This window comes from Armigeres subalbatus, chromosome 1, assembly GCF_024139115.2.
Source record: "Armigeres subalbatus isolate Guangzhou_Male chromosome 1, GZ_Asu_2, whole genome shotgun sequence".
NCBI lineage: Eukaryota > Metazoa > Arthropoda > Insecta > Diptera > Culicidae > Armigeres > Armigeres subalbatus.
In genome coordinates, this window is record NC_085139.1 from 284894301 (window position 1) to 284906144 (window position 11844).

Genomic DNA, 11844 nt, shown 5'->3' on the forward strand with positions numbered 1-11844 from the left:
CAAAATGATAAAACATGAAAGCTATCTTTGCCGGCCACGCCCATCTTCTCCGTTACTAGGAAAAGGAAGGAATGATGATATGACATCTACTTAACGAGAGGCCAGCGACTCACCGATGCCCTCATAGATGTCAAGGAATTGGATGGTGGGTAGGGTATGTGGTTTAGGAGTATCATTATAAGCAAATGATAGAAAATTTGTGGAAATACGTTGGGAGTGACTTTGCTAAGAAATTTATGTCACTCCATTATCCTTGCCGATGATTTTCCTCGGATGGGGCGAAGGTATTAGCCTTGCCCTGGCTAAAAGCCTAGGTTTAAGCGCCTTTGCTCGCTCTCTGAAACGAAAAAAGAGCAAAAAGAAAGTAAATTCCCCTTCCCCCTAATATGATAATGATTTTGATCAACAAATGAATTCTAAATGGATGAATGAATGATCAAACGGCTGCAAACAAGCCTCTGTTGTATAATATTTCTATCAAAATCCTCTGCATATACATAAAATGCTGTTATTATTTTGATACGTGAAAAACAAAACAAGTAACAAGTTATTTAGTTTGAAAAAAATATCTTTCGTAGCACAATCTAAAATTGTTGCACCACGTTGCACGATCCATCAACTGCTGAATGATAGATCATGTCATCATTTTTGAGAATAAGTTAATAGTGAGAATTTATGTCACTTTATTTACATGGATGGTTTTTCTGGGATGTCATATTCATGGGATATGTATAAATATATTTTAAATATATTGTATGAAAGTATTTATGTAAATATGGGCTAGTTTATCACTTACCTTGCCGAAAAACCTGTAACGAATGTCCAGATAAAACCCATATACAAACCATATGCAGAATCTCTATAGCGACCAGTTCTCAGTGTACCATCTATTTTATATTCGACAGCCGGAAAGAAGTTTAATGGAAACAACGCTCTCGCCTTGCTCCAAATAAAGACCAGCTCCATACGTTGTCGGGTTCGACAAATCCATCACGATCAGTTCCATAACTTCGTTGGTCATGAAAGTTGAGGGCTGAAGAAGCCCTTACCAGTAAGTGCGTAGAAATTACTATTCTTGTGAATCCAAACTCTTGTCGCGATACTTGTCTAACGCCATTTGAAACGAACGCCACGAACAGATGACCAGCAGAATCGTGGCCACCCAAAAATGCTGTCGACAATCCTGATCATGTTTTCGTTGTTCGATAAAACGGTTCAAACATCAATGATTTCCATCTTGGTACATAAACCTCTCGACCACCTGTTTCTTCCGGAGTAGCTTGTATATATTGCTGTAGACAGCTTGTCACAACCCCCTTTTTGGGGGGGAGGACCGCATGAGACGGGAGACAAAATTTGGTAGAAGAAAAGCAGAGGCATCGGTACCCTCACCACAGGGACCAATCTTCAACCTACCGGGTTCAAGTATAAGGTAACCCATCGAAGAATATTAACGAGTCATCGCATAGCAAAATCTAAAGCATAAATTTTACATCAAGGGGATTAGTTTATTACTTACGGCTATGGTTTAATACTTAATCCTATTGTGGGGTGAGCGTCAGTGTATCAGGGTATCCCACGACGACATGCAGAATTTGGTGGTTTGTCCGGACAAATGTTGTGCCTGCCAGTAGAATACTGGCCACTCCGAAGCAGAATCTACCATCCTCAGTCTGGGCCACCTAATCACTGGTACTCCCAATAGTTTGGATTTGGATTTGGTATTGGAATGAAAGGCCTGAGCAGAGAAGACAAATGAAGGACATCTATAGCACAGCTTATCATTGGTTCGGATACATTTAAGATGGTCTTCACTTTCAGCTTACCGATCTCAAAATCATCACCTGTTTACTCCATCACAACCACTTTGCTGATTCCAGGATTTAGGACAAGGCTATGGGAGATAATTACTCGTTAAACCCTAACTTCATCAGCATATCAACCAAAACGATGTTTGGCCTCATAGCACTACCTTTTTTAGTTGGCTGTCTCATCACTTTAGCCAAACACATCCACCATTGCTTCCCGAATCAAATGTCTCACTAAAAATTGCCAGTCAGGCACATTAACTTTAACTCGTTTTTTAAATTGCCCAGGTCTTGCCTGCTTAACGATTAACCGGCTACTGATCTCTTCAATTTGATCGAGATCTGGCAATGTGCATAGCAATTGCTTACTCCACGATCGGGTGGTGATAAATAAAAGGGAGAGATGATGCTTTACGATGGAATCCGTTCATGCAGGGTTCCTGGTGCCTGATTATGGCTGTAGCTCTGCTATTTACTAGGTACTCTCGGTCAAATGTGCTCTCCCTCGTCTCTACTCATATAGTCCGTTCGTGATGAAGGCCAACGGCTACTCGGTAACATTTCTCTCTTTAGATATCTGATTGACCAACAATTGGAATCGGTCCCAAGATCTGTTCTGTTGTGCTGTTGTGAGTGTAGTGTTTTTGAACATGGTAAAGGAATATATACTTTTATTTTGTATGGAGACTGTGAGCTGCATTAATGCTCCCGCGATACAGTGACGGTCTTGTGTAAGGTTACAAGCTTTTAAGTTCTTTTCGTTGGAACCGTACAGTTTCACAACACGGACGAAATATTTTCACTAATTGGAGGACTTGAACAAATATTTGACAAGAGGATTTTTTTTCACGTCCACTAATTATCACTGCACACTTTGATCCTCTCCGCCTCTTTTAATGTCCATGCTTCATGCCCATTATGGGTCACTGGTAGAATCAGCGTTTTGTATAGAGGAAATTTCGTTTCCGTCTGCATGTTGCGGGACCTAAACTGGTTGCGTAATCCGTAAAAGGCCTTATTCGCAGCAATAATACGTCTTTTCAGTTCACGGGAAACGTCATTGTCACATGTCACGAGCGTTAAAAGGGAAACAAATTCTTCAACAACAAACACATCCCCATCAAGCACTACCTCTGCACCAACACCACTAGGTCTTCCCCTATCTCTACCTGCCACCATGTACTTTGTCTTGGTAGAGTTAATGGTTAAGCCTATCCTCGCCGTCTCTCTCTTCAGTGGAACAAAAACCTCCACTACTGCTCTGCGATCGATACCAATAATGTCGTCCGCAAAGCCCAGGAGCATATGCAACCGTGTGATGATAGTGGCGTGCCTCTGCACCCCAGATCTCCTAATAGCGCCTTCGAGTGCAATCTTGAACAATAAATTCAAAAGTGCATCATCCTGATTCAATCCCTCTAAGGTCACAAACGAGGTTGACACTTCGTCTGCAATCCTTCTGCAACTCCGTCTGCAACTTGATTTCGAGCCGTCCAGCGTTGCACGTATCAGTCTAATCAGTTTCGCCGAAAAACCATGTTTGGACACTATCTGCCACATATTATTTCTCTTCACTGAATCATACGCTGCTTTGAAATCAATGAACAGATGGTGAGTCTGCAAGTTGTACTCCAGGAATTTATCAAGGATCATCTGCAGGCTAAACATTTGATCCGTCGTTGATCGGCCCACACGAAAACCTGCCTGGTATTCGCCGATCAAGGACTCCTCAAGCGGTCTCAGTCTGTTAAACAGGATACGCGACAGGATTTTGTACGTCGAGTTCAGAATGGTGATCCTTCTGTAATTGGCACACTCTAGTCTGTACCCTTTCTTATAGATTGGGCATATGAGGCCATCCAACCAGCAGACAGGCAGTTCTTCAACCTCCCATATTTTCTGGATAATGTGATGGATTGATCGATGCAGTTGCTCACTTCCGTGTTTGAGAAGCTCGTCCGGGATCTCGTCATTCCCAGCAACTTTACTGTTTTCAGCTCGTTTAGAGCCTTCTTCACCTCATCCAGCGTTGGTGGTTCCACAGCTTAACCGTCACCGACACACCGGCACATTCCACCCTGCTCTTTAATACACCTTCAATTTCACCGTTCAACAAATCTTCGAAGTGCTCCTTCCACCTGGCTGCCACCATATTCTTGTCTGTCAGCATATTCCTCTCTCGGTCATTGCACATGGCGGGCACTGGCGCAATCTTATGCCACGCGCCATTGACAGTTCCACATCCGAAAAAGTAAAACGTTATATTGATAACAAAACATGATTTATTTGTTTGAAATAAGAGTAAAAATAACAAGCGAAACTAACAAATATTTGCGCCAAAATATCACAAAAATATCAAGTTTTGCCATTAACAAGAACTTATCAATATCTTGAACTATTAGTTTGTTCTTGTTAATAACAGAATCTGAAATTTTTATGATATTTCAGTGCAAATTTTTGTTATTTTGGCTTGTTATTTTTACTCTTAATTCAAACAAGTTCATCATGTTTTGTTATCAATATCACGGCTTCTACCCGGATAGCAATCTCTTTTCATTGGAGGACATTGAATAAAATAAAGTTACGATGATTACAAGCAGATTGAAAAATAATTTAATTACGAGCAGATGGAAAAATAATTAAATTACTCGAATTGATCCGCAGCTGCTGGGAAATAAATGGATGGCCCTTCGCGATAGTTGGATGCGGTCAGATATTTTGGTCTGCACAAATCAAAAGTGCCTGATTGCCCCTACCGCACTCACTTCATAGACCCATAAGATAATTCCTTCTACTCAAGAAAACATGAAAGGTAATCCTCATCGTATGTGCGGAAAACGGGATGGTAGAAGATAAATCGGGATTTATATTGCGTAAACCTTATCTCACCTTTCCACACTCGCACATTATCTACGACTCCATCTACGGTAAGTCAACAGACGCCGTGAAATCGATGGCAGCCCACCGTCATCAGAACAAACCGAGCTCACCGATAAAGTGGGATGGCTTATTGGCCTACATGGGCTCGATGATAGGAGAATGGAAACTTCCTGCCACAGGTAATGCCAACAATCCAATTTCCAATACACGCCACGCCATTGCTATCGATTATTGATTTCAGCTTCTGATGACGAAGTCTACGGAAGCGATGACACATTCGTTCAACGATGTCATAAGAACGCTTCGATTGTGCGGGAACAAGGAGTGGATCGGATGAGACGACGATGACGTCGGTCGGTTTGCGATGATTATGACTTCTTTTCGAGTTTTATCGCGAAGCAGAATAGAGGCTGGAGCCGTTATTGTGGATGAAAGCCATTCTCTCAGGGTTCTCGTTCCGTGCGAAGTGTACATTGCTGGAAGGTGATTGCGGAACCGATGTGGGGAATAATGTGTACGTTGCTCTTCTAATGACCATCGGGGGAGCTTTTAGGTGAGTGGGAAATTGTGGCGTGAATTGTGGAAATTTTTACGATGATGACGCTTTCGATGCGAATAATGCTGAATGGGTGACCGAGGATGATTTCGTTGGAAACCATCCGTTCGGAATAGGGCTGATGGGAAAGAAGCGGACTTATTGGTTGAAATTACGGATCCTTTAATTGATAATTTCTTTGATGATTGTACCACAAACGATTCCATTTCGAAGAAAGACGGAATGGTCCAATAAATGTTCGTTTTTTCGAATGGAATTAATGTATGCAAAGTATTAATTTGATGCGAGATTGAAAATAAAACAATATGAATCAAATTTCGCAGCTTCGGATCGCCGAGAGTGCCATGTTTTAGAATATACAGGAACGAAAGGTTTCCAAAAATAGACCTACAGGTTTCTGTAGTTAGTCTGTTTTTTTAATGCAACAACAGTTCTCCAACACAATCATTTCATCAGGTAAGTTGGCAAGTTCGCATTACCCCAACAAAAATTCGAAGCTTATAAGGGGTTTATCAAGTTAATAATTGGTCCTACCCGGCCATACAACGTCTTTCCAATGTAGTGCTTAGGCTGTTTGTGTTTTGGCCACATCAAATCCCACTATAGGTCACTATGCAAGCGTTTGTGGGAACTGTTTGTGTGTTCACCCGATTGCAATAAACCAGAGGTACGGCCTCCGAAAATTCTGCGGTAAGGGCAAAATCAACTAGCACGTCGTTTGCAGACGACACATATACGACAGCTATAGAATCGAAAACGAAGTGCAAAGTAGCAGGAGAAAAGGATTTATTGGTCCTACGCTGAAGTTACGCAAAGGAGCCAGGGCCTCACAAGTATATCGACTCAGCCAACACCCGTAGTAGACGCTGCCTCCGATCTATTTCAAGAGATGAGAGCTGTGCGTTGAGAGATGTAACATCTCCATTTTGAAGTTCAAACACTAAGGATTAATCATCAGAAAAGGCTTCGGGATAGAAGAGCTGCCCCTTTGCCAAAATTACCAACCAAATCTTACCAATATCTTAGGGGTCCCATACATACTCCGACGTGTTGTACAATTTTGACTCCGCCCCATGAACTTTTGTTCGGTCGGAGTAAAGTCGGACCGTCTGTGGGCAAGTTGTACTGTCCAATAGTCGTACAACTTGCCCACTGTTCACGTTGCTGACAACCAAGTACCATAAACATTCAACACTGCTACAACATCTGAGCGGTCGCCTGGTCCGGATAGTCTAAGCGCTTTTGGGCCGAACGCTATACCCAAACTGGAACCTTTGGACCGACCTCGACGCCTGATGATGGTTTCGATTGAACAAAGTGTGAACGGTGTCTTGATAGTCGAGCCGGTATAACGGGCACCAAGACTCCATTGGAAAAACTAGATCGGCAACAGCACCCAAAGATACGCCAAAAAAGAAGCATTTTAGCAAGTTCCTCAGGGAAATCCTTCGGAAGTTCCTCCGGAAATTCCTCCGGAAGTTCTTCCGAGAACTCCTCCGAAAGTTCCTTCAGGAATTCCTTCGAAAGTTCTTCCGAGAATTCCTTCGGAAGTTCCTCCGAGAATTCCTTCGGAAGTTCCTCCAGGAATTCCTTCGGAAGTTCCTCCGAATTCCTTCGGAAGTTCTTCCGGAATTCTTTCGGAAGTTCTTCCGGAATTCCTTCGGAAGTTCCTCCGGGAATTCTTTCGGAAGTTCCGACGGGATTTCCTTCGGTAGTTCCTCCGGGAATTCTTTCGCAAGTTCCTCCGGGAATTCCTTCGCAAGTTCCTCCGGAATTCCTTCGGAAGTTCCTCCGGAGTTCCTTCGGAAGTTCCTCCGGAATTCCTTCGGAAGTTCCCCCGGGAATTCCTTCGGAAGTTCCCCCGGGACTTCCTTCGGAAGTTCCTCCCGGAATTCCTTCGGAAGTTCCTCCGGGAATTCCTTCGGAAGTTCCTCCGGGAATTCCTTCGGAAGTTCCTCCGGGAATTACTTCGGAAGTTCTTCCGGGAATTCCTTCGGAAGTTCCTCCGGAATTCCTTCGGCAGTTCCTCCGGGAATTCATTTGGCAGTTCCTCCAGGAATTCCTCCGGAAGTTCCTCGGGAAGTTCCTCCGGGAATTCCTCCCGGAATTCTTCCGGAAGTTCCTCGAGGAAGTCATCCGGAAGTTCCTCCAGGAATTCCTCCGGAAGTTCCTCCAGGAATTCCTCCGGAAGTTCCTCCAGGAATTCCTCCGGAAGTTCCTCCAGGAATTCCTCCGGAAGTTCCTCCAGGAATTCCTCCGGAAGTTCCTCCAGGAATTCCTCGGGACGTTCCTCCAGGAATTCCTCCGGAAGTTCCTCCAGGAATTCCTCCGGAAGTTCCTCCAGGAATTCCTCCGGAAGTTCCTCCAGGAATTCCTCCGGAAGTTCCTCCAGGAATTCCTCCGGAAGTTCCTCCAGGAATTCCTCCGGAAGTTCCTCCAGGAATTCCTCCGGAAGTTCCTCCAGGAATTCCTCCGGAAGTTCCTCCAGGAATTCCTCCGGAAGTTCCTCCAGGAATTCCTCCGGAAGTTCCTCCAGGAATTCCTCCGGAAGTTCCTCCAGGAATTCCTCCGGAAGTTCCTCCAGGAATTCCTCCGAAGTTCCTCCAGGAATTCCTCCGGAAGTTCCTCCAGGAATTCCTCCGGAAGTTCCTCCAGGAATTCCTCCGGAAGTTCCTCCAGGAATTCCTCCGGAAGTTCCTCCAGGAATTCCTCCGGAAGTTCCTCCAGGAATTCCTTCGGAAGTTCCTCCAGGAATTCCTCCGAAGTTCCTCCAGGAATTCCTCCGGAAGTTCCTCCAGGAATTCCTCCGGAAGTTCCTCCGGGAATTCGGAAGTTCCTCCGGAAGTTCATTCGGAAGTTCCTCCGGGAATTCCTTCGGAAGTTCCTCCGAGTTCCTTCGGAAGTTCCTCCGGGAATTCCTTCGGAAGTTCCTCCGAGTTCCTTCGGAAGTTCCTCCGGGAATTCCTTCGGAAGTTCCTCCAGGAATTCCTTGGGAAGTTCCTCTGGGAATTCCTTCGGAAGTTCCTCCGAATTCCTTCGGAAGTTCCTCAGGAATTCTTTCGGAAGTTCCTCCAGGAATTCCTTCGGAAGTTCCTCCGGGAATTCCTCCGGAAGTTCCTCCAGAAGTTCCTCCGGGAGTTTCTCCGGAAGTTCCTCCGGGAATTCCTTCGGAAGTTCCTCCGGGAATTCCTTCGGAAGTTCCTACGGGAATTCCTTCGGAAGTTCCTCCGGGAATTCCTTCGGAAGTTCCTTCGGAAGTTCCTACGGGAATTCCTCCGAAAGTTCCTCCGGAAATTCCTTCGGAAGTTCCACCGGGAATTCCTTCGGAAGTTCCTCCGGGAATTCCATCGGAAGTTCCTTTGGAAGTTCCTCCGGGAATTCCTTCGGAAGTTCTTCCGGGAATTCCTTCGGAAGTTCCCCCGGGAATTCCTTCGGAAGTTCCTCCGGGAATTCCTTTGGAAGTTCCTCCAGGAATTCTTTTGGAAGTTCCTCCAGGAATTCCTTCGGAAGTTCCTCCAGGAAATTCTTCGAAAGTTCCTCCAAGAATTCCTTCGGAAATTCCTCCGGCAATTCTTCTGGAAGTTCCTCCGGGAATTGCTTCGGAAGTTCCTCCGGGAATTCCTTTGGAAGTTCCTCCAGAATTCTCTTGGAAGTTCCTCCGGGAATTCCTTCTAAAGTTCCTCCTGAAATACCTTCAGCAGTTCCTCCGGAAGTTCTTTCGGAAGTTCATCCGGAAAATCCTTCGAAAGTTTCTCCAAGAATTCCTTCGGAAGTTCCTCCGGAAATTCATTTGGAAGTTCCTGCAGAAATTCCCTAGGAAATTCCTCCGGGAATTCCTTTGGAAGTTTTTCTGGTAATTACTTTGGAAGTTCCTCCGAGAATTTCTTCGGAAGTTCCTCCGGGAATTTCGTCGAAAGTTCCTCCTGAAATTGTTTTAGCAGTTCCTCCGGAAATTCTTTCGGAAGTTCTTCCGGGAAGTTCTTCGGAAGTTCCTCCAGATTTCCTTTGGAAGTTCCTCCGGCAATTCTTTCGGAAGTTCCTCCAGAAAGTCCTTCGGATGTTTCTCCAAGAATTCCTTCGGAAGTTCCTCCGAAAATTAATTTGGAAGTTCCTCCCGGAATTCCTTCGGAAGTTCCTCCGGGAATTCCTTCCGAAGTTCCTCCGGGAATTCCTTCGGAAGTTCCTCCGGGAATTCCTTCGGAAGTTCCTCCGGGAATTCCTTCGGAAGTTCCTCCGGGAATTCCTTCGGAAGTTCCTCCGAGAATTCCTTCGGAAGTTCCTCCGGGAATTCCTTCGGAAGTTCCTCCGGGAATTCCTTCGGAAGTTCCTCCGGGAATTCCTTCGGAAGTTCCTCCGGGAATTCCTTCGGAAGTTCCTCCGGGAATTCCTTCGGAAGTTCCTCCGGGAATTCCTTCGGAAGTTCCTCCGGGAATTCCTTCGGAAGTTCCTCCGGGAATTCCTTCGGAAGTTCCTCCGGAAGTTCCTCCGGGAATTCCTTCGGAAGTTCCTCCGGGAATTCCTTCGGAAGTTCCTCCGGGAATTCCTTCGGAAGTTCCTCCGAGAATTCCTTCGGAAATTCCTTCGGAAATTCCTTCGGAAATTCCTTCGGAAGTTTCTCCGGGAATTCCTTCGGAAGTTCCTCCGGGAATTCCTTCGGAAGTTCCTCCGGGAATTCCTTCGGAAGTTCCTCCGGGAATTCCTTCGGAAGTTCCTCCGGGAATTCCTTCGGAAGTTCCTCCGGGAATTCCTTCGGAGTTCCTCCGAATTCCTTCGGAAGTTCCTCCGGGAATTCCTTCGGAAGTTCCTCCGGAATTCCTTCGAAGTTCCTCCGAATTCCTTCGGAAGTTCCTCCGGGAATTCCTTCGGAAGTTCCTCCGAAGTTCCTCGGAATTCCTTCGGAAGTTCCTCCTGGAATTCCTTCGGAAGTTCCTCCAGGCATTCCTTCGGAAGTTCCTCCAGGAATTCCTTCGGAAGTTCCTCCAGGAATTCCTTCGGAAGTTCCTCCAGGGATTCGTTCGGAAGTTCCTCCTTCGGAAGTTCCTCCAGGAATTCCTTCGGAAGTTCCTCCAGGAATTCCTTCGGAAGTTCCTCCGGGAATTCCTTCGGAAGTTCCTCCGGGAATTCCTTCGGAAGTTCCTCCGGGAATTCCTTCGGAAGTTCCTCCGGGAATTCCTTCGGAAGTTCCTCCGGGAATTCCTTCGGAAGTTCCTCCGGGAATTCCTTCGGAAGTTCCTCCAGGAATTCCTTCGGAAGTTCCTCCGGGAATTCCTTCGGAAGTTCCTCCAGGAATTCCTTCGGAAGTTCCTCCAGGAATTCCTTCGGAAGTTCCTCCGGGAATTCCTTCGGAAGTTCCTCCAGGAATTCCTTCGGAAGTTCCTCCAGGAATTCCTTCGGAAGTTCCTCCAGGAATTCCTTCGGAAGTTCCTCCAGGAATTCCTTCGGAAGTTCCTCCAGGAATTCCTTCGGAAGTTCCTCCAGAAATTCCTTCGGAAGTTCCTCCGGAAATTCCTTCAGAAGTTCCTCAGGAATTCCTCCGGAAGTTCCTCCAGGGGAATTCCTCCGGAAGTTCCTCCAGGGGAATTCCTCCGGAAGTTCCTCCAGGGGAATTCCTCCGGAAGTTCCTCCAGGGGAATTCCTCCGGAAGTTCCTCCAGGGGAATTCCTCCGGAAGTTCCTCCAGGGGAATTCCTCCGGAAGTTCCTCCAGGAATTCCTTCGGAAGTTCCTCCAGGAATTCCTTCGGAAGTTCCTCCAGGTATTCCTTCGGAAGTTCCTCCAGGGATTATTTCGGAAGTTCCTCCAGGAATTCCTTTGGAAGTTCCTCCAGGAATTCCTCGGAAGTTTCTCCGGGAATTCCTCGGAAGTTTCTCCGGGAATTCCTTCGGAAGTTCCTCCAGGAATTCCTTCGGAAGTTCCTCCAGAAATTCCTTAGGATGTTCCTCCGAGAATTCCTTCGGAAGTTTCTCCAAGAATTCCTTCGGAAGTTCCTCCAGGTAATCCTTTCGTTCCTTCTGAATTTCCTTCGGAAGTTTCTCCAAGAATTCCTTCGGAAGTTCCTCCGGCAATTCCTTTGGAAGTTCCTTCCGGAATTCCTTCGGAAGTTCCTTCCGGAATTCCTTCGGAAGTTCCTTCCGGAATTCCTTCTGAAGTTCCTTCCGGAATTCCTTCGGAAGTTCCTCCGGGAATTCCTTCGGAAGTTCCTCCAGGAATTCCTTCGGAAGTTCCTCCGGGAATTCCTTCGGAAGTTCCTCCGGGAATTCCTTCGGAAGTTCCTCCGGGAATTCCTTCGGAAGTTCCTCCGGGAATTCCTTCGGAAGTTCCTCCGGGCGTTCCTTCGGAAGTTCCTCCGGGAATTCCTTCGGAAGTTCCTCCGGGAATTCCTTCGGAAGTTCCTCCGAGAATTCCTTCGGAAGTTCCTCCGGAATTCCTTCGGAAGTTCCTCCGAATTCCTTCGGAAGTTTCTCCAGGAATCCCTTCGGAAGTTCCTCCGGGAATCCCTTCGGAAGTTCCTCCGGGAATTCCTTCGGAAGTTCCTCCGGGAGTTCCTTCGAAAGTTCCTCCGAGAATTCCTTCAGAAGTTCCTCCGGTTATTCCTTCGGAAG

The 11844-nt window shown here is 46.2% G+C and overlaps 1 long non-coding RNA gene across 1 annotated transcript; it reads right to left on the minus strand.

Annotated features, from left to right (window-relative positions):
- Positions 1 to 1714: 1714 nt before the first annotated feature.
- LOC134215170 (uncharacterized) lies at positions 1715 to 2388 on the minus strand. The gene is made up of 3 exons (XR_009980055.1): positions 1973 to 2388; positions 1827 to 1894; positions 1715 to 1738 (listed from the first exon to the last, which is right to left on the minus strand). It is a non-coding gene; the product is annotated as an uncharacterized LOC134215170 (long non-coding RNA).
- Positions 2389 to 11844: the final 9456 nt, after the last annotated feature.